Source organism: Arvicanthis niloticus, chromosome 1, assembly GCF_011762505.2.
Source record: "Arvicanthis niloticus isolate mArvNil1 chromosome 1, mArvNil1.pat.X, whole genome shotgun sequence".
In the NCBI taxonomy this organism is placed as follows: domain Eukaryota; kingdom Metazoa; phylum Chordata; class Mammalia; order Rodentia; family Muridae; genus Arvicanthis; species Arvicanthis niloticus.
The window spans coordinates 34,379,246-34,399,209 of NC_047658.1; positions in this window are offsets into that span (position 1 = coordinate 34,379,246).

Genomic DNA, 19,964 nt, shown 5'->3' on the forward strand with positions numbered 1-19,964 from the left:
ATACTGTCTGTCTATAGAGAATCTGCACTGAGTGCTCTATGCAAACTTGTAGCTACTCCAATCTTGCTCTTGGAAAACTTGAAATAGTTACTTTTGAATATGACTAGCCACGGTCAAATGTGGCTGAGCTTTATGTGGGTGGTCAGCTCTCATATCCAGATAATTTTCATAATTGTATTTTTCCCCAGTCACCAAATAACCTTGTATAATATTTGAATAAAGTAATTGGAGTAAGCTTACAAGCTTATGGAGTGTCAGGGTTTTTTTTTTTTTTTAATAATGCTAAACCCCTCTGATACTTCAGAAAATAAAGTCTTAGCATCTTGGCAATTTGCTGTCTCTACTTTCGCACATATATTCAACATCAACCCATCTTTCACACATCTGATCTCCAAGGTATTTTTGATACAGTTTATTATTAAACTGTATCATATATTACATTAAACATATATCACAAATCAATGTAAATTTGTTATCTCATACTGGAATTACAGATAAACAAAGCCATGCTGATTTATTATTTTCATTTATATGGTGTTTTTATTCACCTGAACATTAGTCTTGCACTTCACAGCATGTAGACTATAAACTAATTTAACTCTCCAGTTTGAACTCTACATATGGTAGAGTTATATTACAAATTGATGAACTGTGTAACAGAAAGATTATTTTATTAATATATATAATCAAGATTTACTTCAATCAATATAACAGAAATAATTTTGAAATATACATTATAGACCACGAGGGTCTAGGATCTTGAGAAATCTGTAGGATTCAATGGTCATATTGAAATGTAAAAAAGTATATTTGTAAAATATTTTCATAATACCAATAGAGTAATGAAGCATTTGATATATGGTGTATGGGAAAATTTAACTTGTTGTAAAGAGGTCACAACATTTTCTAATGCATATACAATTGTAAGTAGGTTACTACTTTCAGGCATACAGTTTTTAAATATCCAGGATATAATACAGAGACCAGATCTCTAAAGACAGAAAGCAAATAATTGGAAAATCTTAGGTATCTATGTATTCACTAGTACAATGTCACAATAAAAAATTACTGGGTCCATTTCTTTATTTTTATACAGTATGTAACACAAAGATAGAAATCTTCATCAGATGATGTATTGATTTCCCTAAAGTGCTAATGACTACCCTGAAAGGTAGTTAGTAATGACCTGAAATGGAAGAAAAAAATGCTAGACATTCTTGGAAATTATAAATACAACATTATAAACAATGTTTAAATTGTAGAATGTCTTTTGCCATTAAGTCAACAGGCTTTTAGCATCATTGCACAAAGAAGGTTTGGTTTCTGGGTGTGATAGGATCTCTGTCTGTCAGTTACATCTTGATTTTTCTGAGACTCCATGGTGGTATGTTTAGGATATTTGCTGCCACAGTTGCTTTCACAGTGGCTGATCTAAACATGTGAAAATATCAGGAATTCCCCAGTGTCTGTCACAAGCTGAAGCTTGAATCTTGTATATTCTTTGCAGAAGACACAGTCCAGTCCATCATGAATAAGGCAAAAAATTCCAAAATATTATACCTAAATTTCACATGTGGTAACAGTCTATGTAGAGGAACTAGGAGCCAATGATTCAGAGCATGGAGCCTCTGAAATAAACAATCACTGTCCTTAAAGCTTTCCACTGCTCAGAAGTGTTCCTGTCAGATATAGAAACACTCTTCTTTTTCTTTAGCACCATTCAGTCTTGCTTTGGTTATATCCAGGACAAGATAAGTTCTGGAATGTAATCAGCAGCATGACAGATCAACCCCACCCCCCATACAGACAAATTTATTTGCTCTCCTACCTTCTGATTAATTCAGGTTTTGCATTCAAATAGAGAATGGATTCAGATCTAATCAGGAGCGAGATCTCATATCCTTACATGGACATCAAATGCTGCTGTAACCTTGGAGACCTAGATTCAAGCAAGTTGCCAGAGATGTGATATTTATTTTTGAACACTCTGTGACTCATCATTGCACTTGTTGCTTTTTTGCTGATGACATGTGATGTGCATGAATCTCCCTCCTCAGTTGCTTCTGTTATTTGCTCTGATTATAACATTTCCTAGTACAATAATATTTAATTAAGTATGCTCAAAGATATGTAGAAATATTATGTGACATATTCTGCCCATACCATTCTCTACCTGTACTGAGTTTGCATGTGATGCTGGAATGTCTCATACATATGCACAATACTAAGTAGCATTCAGTGTTAAAAACAAAGATTATATGCTGTGAATATTCTATACATTACATTATGTGTGGAAAAATTTAACCTGAGGTAGTAAAGAGACCAGAACATTTTCTGACTCATATATAGTTATAATGTGTTTACAACTGTCATGAATACCTGAATCAAAATTACACAGTTTCATAAACATCCACGATATAACACAGACACAAAAAACTCTAAAGACAGAATACAAATGACAAGAAAAGTGTAGGCATCTAGGTATCTATTACTACAAGGTCACAATAAAAGTTACTGTGTATATTTCTTTTTTATGCAGTATGCAATATCAAGGTGGAAATCTTTGTGAGAAATTGGACTGATATTTCTAAAGGGATCAATGACTCTTCTGAACAGGTAGTTTAGCAATGAACTGACATGTAAGAAAAATATGCTAGTGGGGCCTAGGCTGCCCCACTTTGGGTGGCCTAAAATGTTGAGGCCCTCTCCACTCCACGCTTGGTGGCCACTGTATCCTGGCCCAAGCTGCTGCTCTGGTCCGCGGGTCGGGGTTCAGCAAGAGAGAGAGTGAGGACAGACTCGAAGAATGGAGACCAGACAGAGTGTGTTTCAATCCCATTTATTCTTCAGTCTCTCTTCCTAGTCCAAGTCCCAAGTCTTGAGTTCCTAGTTCCTAGTTCCTAGTTTCTAGTTGTATTCCTCCTAGTTCCTAGTTGTACTCAGTCTCTGTTACTCCAAATTGTTCTCTCAGTTGTACTCTCTAAAGTGTCTGATTCTCTGATCTCTCTTCTGTCTGCCTCTCACCTTTATATGTCTCACTTGTAAGCTGTGCCTTTTGGTCATGCCTTTAAGTCATGCCCTTTGGTCTTGTCTCTAAATCTGATCTCTAAGTCACACCTTTAAGTCACACACCTTTAATCTCACATACTCAAGGAAAGTCCTGGGTATCTAAAGCAAGATGTTATCGGAGTGTGCTCAGCTGTTGTAGGCTATTGTAATCCAAGTCTCATGTCAGGGTATATGGCTCAAGATGGCTGCAAAGCTGATAGCCGCTTTCTGCTAAAAGTCGGCTCACAACACTAGAGATTCTAGTAAATTAAAAATAAAATAACACTATAAACAATGTTTAAGTTATTAAATATCTTTTGCCATTAGTGGTAACATGCAGCCAGAATCACTAGACCAAGAGTGCTTAGTTTCTGGGCAAAGAGGTATATGTGTCTGTTAGTTACATCTAGATTTTCAGAGAATTCACAACCATTTTCCTTGCAGCTTTCTACTGGCTCTGTCTCCTCACAGTTTCACAAATACTCTTCCTTCTCTTTATCACCATTCAGTCTGGCTCTGGTTATATCCAGGACCAGGTATGTCCTGGAATATGTCCAGCAGCCAGACTGATCCAATCTCTCACTGCAGACAAATTTATTTACTCTCCTTGCTTCCGACTGATGGATTTTTGTGCATTCAAATTGAGAATGGCATGAGATCCAATTAGGAGTGAGATCTCATACCCAGTCATGGGCATCAAAACCTGCTGTAACTTTGGAGATCTCCAGCAGTTTTGCTGATTTATTTATTTCTCAACCCTCCCTCTCTTAGTTCCCTGAATGAAGAATAAATAACTATATTGATGGTAGGAAAATTGTTTTTACCTTCTTCTCTCTACACTGACCACAAAACAAGTCAGTGGATCCCTGGAGCTGTTCCTATTCCTGACTTCTTTTGCTTAGATCCAAGCATTTTTCCAGAAACGATCTTTTTCTTTTTGAGCCAATGACTGTGACACTTGAAGTTTTGATGCATGCTGACTAATTGGGGTTGGTTGTGTCACCTTCTGTGGGTAATTGACTGGGAACACAGGGGCTTCCACCAGGCTGGAAGTTAAACATGGCTGCTGTGGCTACAGTGGCTCATTAAAGTATTCTCCATGGTTCCTCATGGCACGGTCCAAATGACATGAGAAAGTCCATGGGTTTTTACAGGCTTTAATGTCATGGTGGATGGTGGATGGATCTGGATGCACCCCCCCCCACCCCCAAACCCAGGGCAGGCCTGAGTTAAATAGGGGCTGGGGAAAAATGCTTAATTGTCTCCACCCTCTGGCCTTCAGGTACCTCATTAATATGTAAATCTCTCTAGGGCCTGAGGCCTGTTCCTCTTGACTGTTTGCCATAGACCTCTCTGTGGGAGTGGTTGTTGGAGGGCTGAAGCTAAATGAAAAGAACCAGCCTGGAAGCAGAGCTGAACATCTGATGTCCAATAAGGTTCTGGGGTTCCAAGCTCGTGCTCCACCAAGCACCCACCTGCCTCTCACAGCCCACCACCCCACAACCTTTCACAATTGCTTCTGTTGTACATTTTGATTATATCCTTTCTTAGAAAAATGTTTAATAGTATATCTTTAAAAGAGATGCTAGACTACTAAAGGTAATATTCTGCCTATGCTCTGATCCATGCATATTCCATTTGCAAAAAAATGCTAGAGTGTCTCATGCATCAGCACAATATTAAGTGGAATTTAGTGCTTATAACAATGTTTATATGCTATGAATATTCACCACAAAAGTTGCTGCATGTGCAACATTTAATGTCTTGTTTTAAAGATGCCATGGCATTTTCTAATGGATATACATTTGTAATGTGATTTCTACTGTCAGAAGTGTATTAATCATAGTAACACAGTTTTATAATATCCAGGATATATGACAGAAATCTTATCTCTACTGAGAGAATGAAAACAACATGTAATATTAAGATATTAATATTAATTAATATCTAGATATCCACAAGAACAATGTCACAACAAAAATTACTTAGTCCATTTCTTCCTTTTACATAGTGTAATACAAAGGTAGAGATGGACAGGGCATGATATACTAAATTCCCTAAAGGGATCATGAGGTATTAGGTAGCAAAAGACTGTCCTCCAAGTACAAACATGCTAGAATGCCTAGTAAAATGCAAGGAGAATAACAGAATAAATAAGGGATGTACTGTTGGATGCATTTTGCCATTAATGGTAACATGCTACCAGTATCACTGTCACAACAGTGCTTTCTTTTTGGGTATGGTAGTATCTGTGTTTAATAGTTGCATCTAATTATTTTAGAATTCAAGGTGATATGTTGAAGACCTTTGCTGCAATAGCAGTTCTTACAGTGGCTGATCTAAGGTATAAAAATGGCATAAAGTCCCTAGTCTCTGTCACAAGCTAAAAGTTGAATCTTGTATCTTCTTTGTAGAAGACACAGCCCTGCATGGCTAAAACAAAGAAATCACACTCCAAAGCATATACCTGAATTTACTATAGGGTGATAGTCACTATAAAAGACAAGGATAGAAGTAATCAGAGAATGGAAACTATGAAACAAACACGCAAATTCTTTGCAACTTTCCACTGGCTCTGTCTCCTGTCAGTTACAGAAGGATGCTCCCTTCTCTTTAGCACCACTCAGTCTGGCTCTGGTTATATCCAGGACCAGAGAAGTCCTGAAATATAGCCAGCAGCCTGACTGATTAAATCTCTCCCTGCAGACAATTGATTTGCTCTCCTTGCTTCTGATTGATAAAGAATATGAATTCAAACAGGGAGAATGGAATCAGATCCAATCAGGAGAGGGATCTCATATCTTGACGTGGACATTAAATCCTGTGGTTACCTAGGAAATCTCCATCAGTGCTGCTGATTCATCTCTCACCCCCTTCTCACTGGGTTTCTTTATGGAAGCAGAAAATCAAAAGTAAATGGCAGCAAAAGCTGTTTTTACATTCTTCTCAATACATTAACCAACAGGAAAACAAGTCAGTGTAACCTTTGAGGTATTCCTATTTCCTGCTCCTTCAACCTAGATCCAAGCAGATTGACAGAGTTCCTCAGTTTCTTTTTGTGCCTTTCTTCCTGTGACTGTAATCTTGTAATGTTTGCTGCTTTATATTTGTGATGTGCTAATGTCACTTTCACAAATTCTTATGATATATGCTCTGATTATAGTCTTTCTTAGTACAATAATTAAGTATAATTCAGTGTTGAATTTGATATGCGGGAATTACCAACAGTACATGATGTATATGGAACATTTAAAATGTTTTTCAAAGAGATCACTATATTTTCAAGGTGTTTATGTCTATGAAGAATATATTAATCAATGTAAGTAATGTTTCATAAATATGCACGATGTGAAACAGAGAACTTTTAACAAATTTGAGAATGCATACAATGAGAAAATATTGTCAGTCTCTAGTTGTTGAATAGTACAAAAACATCATAAAAATCACTGTATGCTTTATTTCAGTGTGTAAAAAAAAGATAGATGCCAACAAGAGAGCCTCTCCCCTCATGGGGCTCATGACTTTCCTGATTCAGAAAATGACTGACATTGAAGAACAAACATACTAGGGAATCTAGTAATTGCCAAAAGACAATAACTGAATAAACACAGGTTTTTGTGTTGGATGTCTTTTGCTATAAATGTAATAAGCTAAAAGCATCACAGTCCCAAGAACTTTTGGTTTCTGGGTATATTAGGATCTCTGTCAGTTACATTTGGATTTTTCAGAAACTCCAAGGTGGTATGTTGAGGACATTTGCTGCCATAGTAATTCTCACAGTGGTTGATCTAAGGAGAAGAAAATGTCAGAACATTCCTAGTCTCTGCCACAAGCTGAAGCTTGAATCTTGTGTCTTCTTTGCAGAAGACATAGCCCAGCATGAATGAGGAAAAGAATGCACACAAAAAATCTGATACCTGACATGTGCTGATGTCAATGTACTAGAAAGCAAGGAATCAGAGCATGAGGCTATGAAATAAACAATCACTTTCTTTGCAGGATTACACTTGCTTTTTCTCCTGTCAGTTACAGAAGCACTCTCCCTTCTCTTTAGCACCATATAATCAGGCTTTGGTTTTTACCCAGGATCAGATAAGTCCTAGAATATAGCTAGCAGCTTCACTGATCAAATCCATCCCTAAAGACAAATTTATTTACTGTCCTTTTTTAATGATTGATAGGATTTGTGTATTCTAATAAAGAATAGAATGTGATTAAATCAGGAGTGAGATCTCATATTTAGGTATGGTCATTAAAGCCTGCTGTAACCTTGGAGATCTCAATCAGCGCTGCTAATTCATCTCTCTTCCCTTCCTACCTTTGTTCCCTGACTGACTATGAAAAATAGAAAACGAATGAAAGGAAAAGCTATTTTACCTTTTGTTCTTTCTCACACACAAACAGAAAAATATGTTAGTCGATTGCTACAACTGTTCCTATTTCTGTCTCCTTCTGCCAAGGTTCAAGGAATTTGCTGGAGTTCCTATGATGTTTCTCTGAGCATTTCTGAATATGAATCTTATCTTGCAATTGATACAGCCTGCTAATTGTGATGTGACTGTGTAGGCTTCCACAATTGCTTCTATTTTGTGCTCATAATATAGCTTTTGCTTATATATTCATATCTAGTAGTATAGCCTTCATGAAATGTTGGAACATAAATCTGGACAAAAAAAGAAAAATGCACTGTTGAATGCAATGTTTATATACTTTGCATAGTCCTAACAGTACATGGTGTATGTGGCATATTTAATGTGTGGTTGCAATTAAACTATGATATTTTCAGAAACACAAACAATTGTTAGTTGTTTACTACTTTCAGGAATACTGCAGTCAAAGTAGTAATATTTCAAAAATATCCATGATCTACCCCAGAGACTTGCTTGCTAAAAGCCTAAGTTACTTGGTATCCACTAGTAAATAGACATAATGATAATTACTGTGTACATTTCTTTCTTATCAGTATGCAATACCAAGCTGTAGATAATCAGGGCAAGAAGCATTTATTTCCACAAAGAAATCAAATACCTTGACTGCAGTTCCTTTACAGGAGTCAAGGAATCAGAAACAAACAATCCTTGTGTTTGTAGGTTTCCTATGAATGTGTCTGCTGTCAGTTACAGAAGCACTCTTCCTTATCTTTAGCACCATACAGTCAGGCTAGGCTATATCAGGAACAAATAAGTCCTGGAATATAGCCAGCAGCCCGACTGATCAAATCAATCCTTGCAGAGAAATTTATTTTGCTCTCCTTGCTTCTGATTAAACGAAGTTTTATATTTGAATCGAGAGTGGAATAAGATCCAATCTGAAGAGAGATCTAATATGTAGGCAGGGTCATTACAGCTGCTGACCCATCTTTCCCCTTCTCCCTTGGTTCCCTGGCTGAGGCAAAAAATCAAAAGGGGATAGCAGGTAAACTGTTTTACCTTCTTTTCTGTCTGTGTTGACAAAGAGAAAAGCAAATCTGTGACATGAAATTTCTGATCCTATTTATAGCTACATCTGCCTAGATCTCAGTCATTTGCCTCTGATTTTTGTGTAGCTTTTTGACAGTGAATCTTATCTTGCAATTTTTCCTGCCTACTGACTGATAGTGATGTGCCTGTGTCTGCTTCTCTAAGGAAATATGTTGTATGCTCTTATTTAGTAATCCCAGTACATTCACGTCTAATAGTGTATCACCAATAAGATGCTTGGATTCTAATGTAAAATATTCTGTCCATGCCATATTCATCAAACAAACATTTTATATAAAGTATCAGTAGTGACTACATAAAATACCACAGTATTATTAAGAATTCAATTTTGAAAAAAAGTTTATATACTGTGGATTTTTTCAATAGTGCATCATGTGTATTGAAAATTTTATGTGTACTTGCAACAAGACCCAGAGATATACTGAAATATATATTGTTGAAAGGTTTTACTACTCACAGAAGTTCCTCAGACAAAGTAGTATAGTTTATTAAATATCCATGAAATACCATGGAGACCTAATTGCTAAAGACAGAATGTTGAAAAGAGATTTTGGTCAGTCTCTAGGTATCCACAGTTACAAAGACACAATGAAAAATCACTGTGTACATGTTTTCTTTTCAGGATTTAATAATAAGTTGCCAGCATCAGTGTTTGAAGGGAGTTTTCTGGGAATGATTTATGATAAAACATTCTTTTATCTCCTTCTCTGTTTACTTTGCCACCATCTGGCCACAATGTATTAATTTCCCCAAGGATATCAATCACCCATGAACTTGTAGTAAGAGATGTACTAACATAGAAGAATAAACATGCTAGAGAATCTTGTAGTTTCCAAAGGACAATAACAGTATAAACAAAGATCAGATTGTCAAAATTCTGTGACCATTAATAGCAACAGGATGCCAGCATCAGTTTCTCAAGGGCATTTGTTTTCTGGGAATGTTTTATAATAAAAACATTCTTTTATCTCCTTCTCGGTTTACTTTGCCACACAGAAAAGCAAATCCAAGTTACCTGGTAGCCAAATCTCTTCCTGGATCTCTGTACTTGGTATCTTGCCACTTAACATGAAGCTTCTATTTCTCTCTGTGACTTCCAGACTCTGACACTGATTTTTCAAATGCAGCTACATTTTAACTGTTTGTGAGGTTCCTATGTCTACATTGACATAGAGTAAAGCAAATATTTGGTACCTTTGAGCTGATCCTATTTCTGGTTCTTTATCCTAGATCCTAACAACTTAATGTGGGAGCCTCCATTTCTGTCTGAGTCTTTCTGATTGTGACTCTGATCTTGGAAATGTTTCTTCCTGCTCCATGTTCATGATATTCCTATGTCTCTTTCCATATGTTTATTTAATGAATGCTAGCATTGTAGTGTTTCTTAATACTTCAATGTCTTTTAGTATGTTCCAATAAATATGATTGGATGGCTATTTGGAACATTTCTTCAGGACTGTTACTGAATATACCTATATCTCATACTAAATTCATACTGTTTACATAATACTAATATATATTAAGATATTAATTTTTGAAAGAAATTTTTAGAGTATATCTACATTCTCAACAATCCCTCATTTGTATGTGGGATTGCTGTATTTGTACATGCATTGTGTATTTGCACAAATGGCTACCAGAATTTTTGGAAATCTAAAGAGATGCAAAGTGTTTATTATGCAGGGTGCCACAGGCAAATTATTATATTTACAAAAGTATCAATGACATGTCTCTTAGTACTTGTTTTTAAACACAGCATGCCAATAAGGATATATTGATACGTCACTACCCATCCACTACTAAAATGAGAAATATAAAATTACTGTGCAAATTCCTCTTTTGTGAGTCTATATCCCCAAGCTGACACCATCAGTATATATTGCTATTCCCAGCAAGGCCATGTCTCTTCTTATTTTACAAAAAGGAAAGAACTGAAATGAATGAAAAACCATGCTTCAGAAATTGGTATTTGCCAAAGCACAGTAACAGTGTAAACCAAAGTTGGATAGTGGACCATGAGTGGCATTTATGGTAACAGAATGGTAACTTTTCTGTCCAGAAACAGCTTTGGTTTCCAAGTCCATTAGGGTCTGTTATAGGCATAAATTTTCATAGATTATGAGGATGCCTGATGATAACATTTATTAATATAGCAGTTTGATAATTCAAGTTTTAGAATAAATAAGCACATCCCTAACCTCTGTCTCAATACAAAGCCTAAAATTAAGTATATTCCTTGTAGAAGAACCAGTAATAGATGTGAAAGACAATGCTGCACACTTTAAGGATAATGCCTGAGATTCACATAGGGACAAAATATTTATTCATATCAGGAGCAGGTAACTCAGAGTATGAAGATTCAGCTGATGATTTAACTATCACTTACCTCTTCCCAATTCTTCCTTTAGAAGCAATGAAGCTGAATGTGTACTCTAGGAAATATGTGCTTGCTACCATGAAATCTTAGCTCAAATCTATAGTTGCCCTGTATCTGGATCTTTGGGAATAAATCTTGGCTACCTCAAAGAAAAATTTAAGTCTTGCCTGGAGCTTGCTAATTATGACTCTCAGCTAACATGTGCACCTTGTTGCTGATTTTGCTGAATCTATGGTATCTGATTTTTAATTTTCTTCAAGTGCATTGATTTTATGCTAGAAATATATGTATTAGTTTACCACAAAAAATATGTTGAATTTTAAAATAAAATATGCCTTTAAAGCCCTGATCAGAATTACACAACTTAACTGTAGTGTTTCTTAGTAGTAAGGAAATAGTGAAATATGTATTTCTTTAAGAATGTAATGTTTAAAATATGTATATATTACCACAATTTCTTCTTAGTTTTTCTGATTTATTGTATGCTTGCTAAGGCATTTGCATGCTGGTGACATCATTTTTGGGTTCTCATGTACAATACATGTACACATATGTTTATTATTAATATATGAATATTGAATGTATGGATAAATCCACTCCATTTTTATCCTAGATTTTCCCCTCACTTATCGACTATCTTTTAGTCCAATTAAGAGTTTATGTACATAATCTCTGTTAGCATTAAAAGATGCTTTACTGTCATATCGCAAATCCACCAATAGCATACAACTAAATGACATGGACCTTCTCGTGTCTGTGGCCAGGGCAAACTGCATACTCTCCAGTGTGTGCCTCACCAGTCTTTGGTGGTGCAAATGATTACCTGGCATCTATATTACAGACTGAATAAAACACAGAGCCCTCTGACTCCTTGCCATTATTTCCTCATTCTTCTCTTCCATGGTTTTCCCTAATAAAATTTCTTCTTGTGTGTCTGTGTTGGTATGACATAATCTTGCTAACCTATGAGCTGCCTTCTTATACAATATTGATGCCAAGACTCAGGAATTGCTAGCATCCACCCAGGTGTGCCCATAGAAGCCACAGCTGTGGCATATGCAGATCTCCAACATATAGGCCTCTGCAGCTTACATGGGCCAGTAGAGCAGGTGCTGCTTACCACTGCCTCATCAGGGCACACTGACATCCATCATGTGGGCTACCTGCTGCTATGTGGGTTAAGCCCCATTGGCTGATCCTCATTCACACGTGTCCATCAGCAGCACAGTACTAACTCTTCCTGATACCAGATCCTCTGGCCTTTGCACAAGCATTGGAGGATTGGTAGGTTTTTCTTTCATGACAGAAGGGAGGTCCCCTTCTTCCAGAGAGGTATGAACACGCTCGATGGGCTTAGTGGTGAGCATCTCATGTTCCCTATGACCAGTTCTCCAGCAGATGTACAAAATAGGACTTTGAACCTTAGGTGACTTTCTTCTCGAAAGAGTTTTTCAAAACTTGTCCTTGAGGCTCTTGCAACCTTAGAAAGAATCCCCAAGCTTAGGTGGTCTCCTTTTTTTCTGTGAATCCAGGACACTCCATAACCCCTACCATCCACATGAACACCTGGTACATCTAGCACCCTTCTAACACAACAATCTCTTTTCAGTAACAATTAATTTCAATTTGCTAACAATAATTTATTTTAAGGCACCTCTGTGTACAGAGATATGAAAACAAGGATTAAAATATGGGTAGCCTTTTAATGAATACATACCTGCAAAAGTCTCCGTCTTCTTCTTCATCAGCTCATTAAATAATATTAGCCATAATGAAATGGCATGGACGTCACAAATCTTACCTCAGGAAATACTAAAACTTTGGCTCTGTTAATATCACCTAAAAATTGTGATTGATACCACAGTTGTAATACAAGTTTTGACAGTGCTTAAATAATCATCATTACTAGTTCCATAAAGACATATATTATAACTTGAAATGAAGATAATGTTGGTCACATGTATAAAATTTTATGAACTTAAATATAAATATAATATCCAATAAAAAAATCTGGCTGCTAAATCCATGAAATATTATTGTTACAAACTCTCACACATGTTATATAATGTTCTGCTAATATGTCTGATTTAATAAGGGGATTCTAGAAATAAATCCCACATACTTAAGTTTCAAAGCCAACATTGGTGACTGAGCAAACTACCTGGATATGCATATTACAATCATATAAACAAAAATTGACATAATGAATATAACTCAAAGGTATTGTTCACCCTTCATAACAATAAGTTTTATTTCTGCCCAACTTCTGATTCTATCCTGTGTTTCTTCATTTTCAAAATTTGTTTTTGGTATATTGTGTTGAAATTCAAGGAAATAAGCAAGTGTCTCTATTGCTCAATTGCAATCCCCACGTATATATCGGGACTAGAGTAACACAGAGAACTTTCCTCTTATAAAGTCCTTGTGTTTTGTCAAAAATTCATCTTTCTACATTCTACTTTACAATATGGTCTTATTAAGGAATTCTTTGAATATTAAAGCATTAGAGAAAAATTCCTATATCATTTCTACTGGTTATTCTCCTACAAATTACTACCATATTGTGTTAATATAAACTCAATAGCTAGCAAACAATGGAAAGACACATTATTATATTCTAAGAAATAGGACATCTCTTCTAAGCAAAGTGTTTACTAAAAACTTGGATACCAAAAATGGCACAATGACACCACAAATTAACACAATGCTATCACAAAAAATATAGAAAACCAATCTTCTTCTTGAGTAATCCTAATGGCAAGCTAATCAGTACAAGTTAAGTCTTAAGCAGAGTTACATATGATCAATAGACATTGCATAAATACCAGATTATTTATGTATAACTCTCTATTTAAGAAAGAATAATATTTAACAAGTAGTAAACAATTCCTCATTATCATAAGTTATAAGCCGGAAAAATAAAACAATAATTATTAGTTTTCAAGCTACACAGTTGCCAAAATCACATAATAATGGGAGTGGAAAACAATATTATAATTAGAATTAACATGATAAGATGGTAGCCATTTCTAACATTGCTAAAATAGTCATGAGCCCAGGACTAGATAGGGCAATATCCTATACAAACATTTTTTTGTATCCTCATATTCTACTAGAGGATTATCAATATAAAGTAAAAGATTATCAATATGAAGTACTAGTTACATATTGATATCCCTATATACATATGCATCACCTGTAGCTCTTCAGGAATATTTATTCTTGCAGTATATTTAAAAATAGAGGTATCCAGATAAAATATGAGTGGAGACCCAGAGACATTGGTACATTGGGTCCTAAATTGGATATTTTCATCTAACCCCTATCTTAAATCCTTATTGATCTGTTGAAAAGAAGAAAGAAAGAGGCTAGTACCACCAGGGATGGTTGAAGCTTAAATAAAAAAAAGCTTTCCAGACAGAACAAAACTATCAGACATAGGAATTCATAGAGACTATATCAACACATAAAGACAATGTTCAAAAGTTCCATGCAGGCAAAAATATTAGAACAAAAAATGGGAAGTATACAAAACATACCAACCATTGAGGAGAAGAAATGTACAATTAATATCTACAAGGAAGAATGGAAAAAACCTGATTGTACTACTGAGAAAGAGTCAATATTTATATAAGCCAAACTTAAAACTAAGCCCATGTGCAGGGAAAAGTATATATATATTACATATAATATTACCATATATTACAAAGTATATTAAGTATTCATTTTCTGTGGCTTTCTGAATTTTTGTTTGACTTGACATTGGTAATCTTGTCTTCTAATTTTGTAGTGGTGACTGTTAAAATGAGCAATAAAAATGGTTGTTTGATTTTCCAAATTTTGTGGTTAATCTTTATTGTTTTTGGGAGAGAGCCTAACAGACAGAGGCAGAGAGGAACCTTGAATACAAAAGGGACATTCATTACAATATGGTTGAGCAAATGTGACCTAAATATACAGGACTAGTTTAACATAAATAAAGGCTCCATGTTCAGTAGTATATTAATACAATGGATGAGAAAAATTTTAAAATCATTGAGAATCCCTACCCATTTTCATGGTTTGAAAAACACATTCAAATGTTACTTACAAAAGTTAAATTTCACTGGGCATAATAGGGTACATTTTTAGTCCCCATACTTAGGAAGCATAGGCAGGCTGTGTGTTGAATCCCTGCCTAACTGACAAAGTTCTTTTGAGAAAACCTAGAGTTACACAGAGAAACCCTGTCTCAAAAAATCAGTATTTATAAATAAATAAATAAATAAATAAATAAATAAATAAATGCCATAACTTTAAGAGGAATTGTCGCATGTACAGATTTTACATTTCTTAGTGTATGTGCGATTTCAAAAGTAGTCTAAGAACATCAACTATTCATAAATCCAATGGAAATTATTCCAGAAGTTGTCCAAAGGGATTCAATATAGAAAATAAATACTGGGCACTTTAGTTTTATTAACATCTTATGCTTGAGGAAAAAATAACTTGAAATTTTTCTAAAGAATATACAATTTTGTATAGAGAACATGAATTATTCAAATTATTTTATAATAAAATACAATTTTTGAAAAGCAGTAGTAAAACAGAAAATAAAGTTTTCCATTGAATTTTATACGCATGTACTCACAGTACAAAAAAGAAACGCATAATAAAGGTGAACTTACAATAACCTCATATGAGTATTGATGTCAACATCCATAATTGCTGCTTCATTTTTAAAAATTGGATATTTTATGTATTTACATTTCAGATGTCATCATGTTTTCCCATTTTCCCTCCTAAGAAATGCCCTATCCCATCCCCCCATCTCCCTTTTGCTTTTATACTGTTTTAATTACATATGAGTATTAAGGTCAGTTCTAGGTTGAGGAACTAATACAATAGATGCAAATAGTCAAAGAACAAGCAAGACATTAAACACAAATAGGCAAAGAACAAGCAAGGCAGTAAACAAAGTTCCATGTACACTCCCATAATCACTGTATCTAAGAGCCCATGATGCTGAGAGGAAGCAAAGTTTCAAAGATTAGTATGCCATATCAAGGTGGAGAACAGTAAGACCATCTTTGAGAAGCAAGGGACGTACATTAAAGAAACAATGGAATGAATGTAACTATGTATGTTGTAATACTTGTGGAACTGTGGTGCCCATGTGTATGTATGGGTCCTGTTGGGCTGAGTTGTGGGTCTCAAGTGTCTGCCATAGCTCAGGCAGCTCAGGGGGACAGAAGCATGGGAATTTGACTGAGTTTACTCCAGGCAGAGCTGGACGAATGCTGGGCTATGAGAAGCCACTGAGCTCCACTCTGGGCATGAGGAGATCTCAGTCTCAGGTCCTGCAAGGGGGGGGGGGGGCAGGGCTTTTGGGTCAGAAGTCTCCAGACCAAGGTGGCTGATAGGAGACTGGTGGTCTCTGCCCTTAGGCTCCCTGGTCCCACTGGGAGACCACAGAAAGACTAAGATGGGGGCATACAAGCTGGACCAGCCGAGAGGGAAAAGGGAGAGAAGCTTTTGTGGGGCTCCACAGGGTAGAGACTATTGGTCATGATGACTGGCTTGGCTGTGTCATAGCTGGTTCGTCTATCTTGCTTGAGTTGGTGGGCCTCCATGGCTGGAATGCAGAGAGATCCTCTGGTGGGAGATTAGGCAGTGCCTCATTGGTTGAAGGCCCTTTTTACAGTTCTCCATGGTGGGTCCAAAAGACAAGAGGAGATCCATGGTTTTAAAAGGTTTATTGTCATGGTGGAAAGTGGATGAAGTTGTACCCTGTGTCCTCAGGGCAGTCCTTAGGTTAAATATTTTTTGCAAGGAGGAGGGTCTGGAAAGGACTGCTTAATTGGCTACACCCTCTGCCCTTTAGGTATCTCATTAACATGGAGATTTCTTGAGGCTCTGCAGCCTGTAGTTATGCTCACTCTCTACCTGTGCTATGTGACCTAAGGCTACAAAAGTTTATTTGGGAGGGGTTGTGGATAAGTAAAAGAAACCAGGGACCAGGGGCAAGGCCAAATCCTACTGTCCCATTACGGTATTATTCGGGATTCAAGGCCTGTGTTCGACCAGGTATCCAAATGCCTCTCACAGCCCACTACCCCACAAATACTAACACAAAAATAAAATACATATAAATATTCCAGAATTAAATTTGTCACTACCTGCAAAAGATAAGGAAAATAAAGCAATACATTCATTGGGAGAATGACTTATGGCAATGGCAGTTCTCACTTGTTACCTTTCGATTCTCTGAAAGCTTCAAGCTGCAACATAGGCCAGAACTGTTACTTGTTACTCAAGGCTCTCTATGGAAAATAATATTGTTATCTTTAGTGATAATACTGTTTTCATCCTGTGGACATTGAATGTCTCAGAGATTCAAGTTTTAATCATGGTTTACATATTCATTGCTCTTTGGGAAATAATAGTTCTTATAATTGCTGGTCTTTTGTGCCCTAGGTTAATTTAGTTCTCTAAATATTTCCATTGTTTTGGGGCATTTGAGAATGAGATAATTTAGGGTCTTACATGATGGTCAGTTAAGATAAAGTTGAGATGATTCAACCAAAAACAGTAGCAATGCAATTATTTAGCACTTAGATATATCAGATATATATATATATATATATATATATATATATATATATATATATATATATATATCACTTAGATATATCAGATATTTTAGCCTTCCAGATAAAGAAGCATTTCATGACTGATGTAAGAATGATACATCTGAATGTATAAACAAGAGTTTTTGAGGAAATATTGTATTTACTTCACAGAAATCATATACAGGTGACTTAGAGCAAGAGTAACTAGAATCAAACAATCTCTACCTTTTCAACCTTCCATGGTTTCTGTCTCTTTTTGGTTTTATAAGCAATCTTTCTTTGTGACAATTTATAGTCAGGCTTTGGTTATACCTAAGTCCAGCTGATTCCTATACTACAGCCAATAGCCTGAATGTAAAATCCCTTGCTGCAGACACTTTTTTTCTTCAAATAGCAATACTTTAATTATGAACTCAGACTCATATGTATATAGCTGTACATTTCAATACAGTATTAAGGCTTCTTAGTTTCCCAAATGACATTTTAAATTTCTTCATAATGTTAAGATTAAATTTTAAATGATGTATAGAAACAATTTATTATACTAGAAAAATTAAAATTATTAAAATTGTGATTACTAGAAGATATAAATATGTAATTCATATTATAGGTAAGAGTTGATGTCATTTTAAAATACCAGCTTAGACAGAGAAGATGTAACATAGAAAAGTTGTTGAATGCTAAAAGTAGAGTTTAAATTGCTGTTCTAATCAAAGCTTGAAGGAGAGGAATGCTAAAGGGGTCTGGACAGTTAAGACCTGACTTAGGATGGTTCACTGTGGACAAGGAACTGTGTGTGGAATTGAGCAAGAAGAGATGTGTGTCATATTTTGACCAAGGATGTGACTTTTTTTTCTGTTTATTGACTCCTGTTCTTTTTCCCATTTTTTTCATTAGATATTTTATTTACATTTCAGATGCCATCCCTTTTCCCCATTTCCTCTCCCTAGAAAACTCCTATATCATCCCCCTTTTTGCTTTTATACTATTTTAATGTTAATTAAAGGCTTTATAAGTTTGGTAATGATCGATAACAAGATGCCCATACAATCAGAAGTGTAACGTAATACCCAACCCTAGATATACCAACTACCTTTGACTGGCAGAGACACTTAAACATCTGCCTCCATGTCCCCCCCCTTGTTACCTAGCTCCTCGTCTCCTTCTCATCCTCCTCTCCTTCCTCCTCTTCTTCCTCTTTTTACTCCTCCCACCTTAGCTCCTCCTATATATCATCCTTCCTGTTAAAATAAAACTTTTCTCTTAAAATACAATTAGAGCATAACTATACCAATTTGGGTCAGTAAAGTACAAGATAGAGCTAATACCCAGTCCATCATTTTGTTGACTAACCATAACCTCTGTCATCCCTCCTAAAAAATAAAAGATGTAGTTCTGAACCTGACTTTTTTTCTTGGCTTTAGAATGAATGTTAGCTGAAAACCGTCCTCTCAAATCTTTTCTCTCAAAGTAAATAGCCAGGATTGGCAATGAGACTATAAGTCTTTAACCCCATCAGGAATCCAGAATGATTGAGTTAACTGAAATTATGGGAAGCACAAAGTATAGCTTCTAAAACTTAGCCAATTTATAGAGACTACTGAACACCTGGACAGTCCCTATACTACAAAACGTTGGAGCATCCGATCGGCAACCTTCTGGCCCAGAATCATCTGACAGACATAGTGTGCTACAGACACTTTTATTAGGTCCCCTTATTTCTGCTTCAAGAAATATATGCATTCTAATAAAGAATGGAATAAGAACAAATCAGGAGAGATCTAATAGCTAGGCTTGGAAGTCAAACCATGCTATAAATTTGGATATCTTCATCAAAGACTGTGATTCATCTGTCCCTCCTTCCTCCTTGGATGTTAAAATAAGTCAAAGAGAAGAACAGAAGAAAATGTAATTTAACTGGGGCTCTGCCTCCATAGACAAACCCAGCCAGTTGTACCTGGTGGCTGATCATCTATCTGGCTACTTGGACCTTTAGAGAAACACTTGTTTCTAAAGAAAATTTCCAATTTTTGGATTTTCTGATTGAGACTACAGACAGCCATGCGAGCTAGCAGTTGACTTTGTGTTACTTACCTTTTTCAATTCCCCCCAATTTCAATAGTTATGTGTTCTATTTATATTAATACATGATATGTCTATGACTATTAAAGCATTACATAAGAGAAGCTTGGAATATAAAAAAAATACTTTTAAGCCCTGCTTTAAATATAGTCACTTTGCAAACAGAATCTCACAATGTCATAGCAATGTTGAAATATTTTATGAGGTATTTACTTTAGAAATAAATGCTTAAACATATGTGTATACTCAGTAATTTCTTGTTTGTATGTAATTTTCTATATATGGTTAAACACATGTCTGCATTGTGGTCACAACCAATTTGGTTTCTTCAGTGTAATTCATGTTCAAATTATTATGATATGAATA